This window comes from Crocuta crocuta, unplaced genomic scaffold (genome assembly GCF_008692635.1).
Source record: "Crocuta crocuta isolate KB4526 unplaced genomic scaffold, BGI_CrCroc_1.0 scaffold271, whole genome shotgun sequence".
Taxonomy (NCBI): domain Eukaryota; kingdom Metazoa; phylum Chordata; class Mammalia; order Carnivora; family Hyaenidae; genus Crocuta; species Crocuta crocuta.
In genome coordinates this window covers 5,920,814-5,922,428 of record NW_027527824.1, presented here as the reverse complement: position 1 = coordinate 5,922,428, position 1,615 = coordinate 5,920,814, and positions in this window count along the sequence as shown.

Sequence of the window (1,615 nt, the reverse complement as noted above, 5' to 3'; positions counted from 1 at the left end):
GGAGGGGGTGGGGGGTTTGCACGGGAGACAGGCTTCTTGCTCCGCAAAAGTGGGAGCAGAGGGCGCTGTGCGGGGGACAAGGGGTTAACCAACCTAGGCCAGCCTTGGCGTGTCACCCAGTGGGCCCCACTGGGTCAGAGAAACTCAACTACTTTGTCCACGATTCAGAGGCCACCTCTCGCCCGCACCCCGATCTCTAGGCAAACCCCAGCAGTACCGTGGCCTTCATTCTGGCCTTGACCGAGCGGTATTAACAGATAAAATAAGGGTCACCCTCCTCCCCCCAAGCCACGAGCTACTGCAGTCAGCTCTGGCAGGTTGCCGACTCCAGACCCTGGGGCAACCGCACGGGGAAAAACTAGACCCCTCCTCGAGCGCCAACCCTCTGCTGGACTGCCCTTCCCCCATCGCCTAGGGGTCAAGAGCTGCGGCTCAGCCAGGGCCACCGGCGGGGCCGAGGGGGGAGAAGCCGCCCCCAGGGCGCGGAGGAGAAAAGTTAGAGGGCTGAACAGGTAAAGCTGAGCTGGTACGAGCGTGTGTGCCTCGCTGCGCAAGGGCGCGGAGTTCGGCCGCCTCATCTCCCGCCATCTGCGCGCCCTGGGGCACGTCCTCTGCGATAGCCTGGAAGCCCTAACGCCAGCGACAGCCTGGTCCCGACTCAGTGCCCGGGTGGCTCTGGCACAAATGTCTGCCCCCTTCCAACCCCCAGTCCCGGCTACCTCGAGGATCAGGTGCGCGGCGCCTGAGCAGCAGGTCTGGACATGCCGGACACCTGGACCCACCCCTAGCAACGCCTTCTCTCCGGGGAAAGCGACACGCCCCCCCCCCAAACTGAAGACCGTCCCCGCGTCCTGCTGACCCGGCGCGGAAGCGGAGAGTCTCGCACCTTGGGGCGCGCTGCCCGAGTGGCCCAGGCGGCGCAGCGAAGCCGGGGCTAGTGCCGGGGGCACGGGGTGAGGCGGGGCTGGGGGAAGGCGACCTTTGGGTCTGGGGAACAAACTTACTATCCGAGGGACCCCGGCTCTCGGAACCCCCAGCTCTCCCCGCCCTCCATCCGGCCAGCGCGGATAAGCGCCCTGCGGTGCGGTGCCCGGGGTCCGGGGCGGCGGAGGGGCGCAGGGCGGCAGAGGAGGAGTGAGCCGCGGGGTCCGAGGCCCGAATAAGCGGGGACTCCCAGGAGAACAGTCACGGCCCGAGGACCCCTCCACTCGGAGGGCACCGCGGGGTCCCGGCGCCACCAAGACGCAGGAGGCGGGCAAGGCGCTGGGGGAGGGGTCCGGGGCAGAAACTGCGGCCCGGCCGGGGGCGGGGAGACGAGGGGTTCGTCCACCACCACCCCTCCGGGCGCGCCCCAAAACCGCAGGCGCGGGTGGCTGGCGGAGCGGTCGAGGGCNCTGGAAAGTTACCAGCCACATGCCATAAAGAGGCCCTATTCTCCGGGGAGGTGGTCCTGTGGCCGGCCGTGCGGCAGCGCCTCTCCCCCGCTCAGCGCGCTCCCAGCCGCCCGCACTCCGCGCCCCGCTCTTTCTGCTCCTGAGCCCAGCGCTCGGCGGCGGCGGCTCCTCCCTCCTCGGCTCCCTGGCTCCTGTCATCCGCGGGGCTGGGCTAGGCGGCC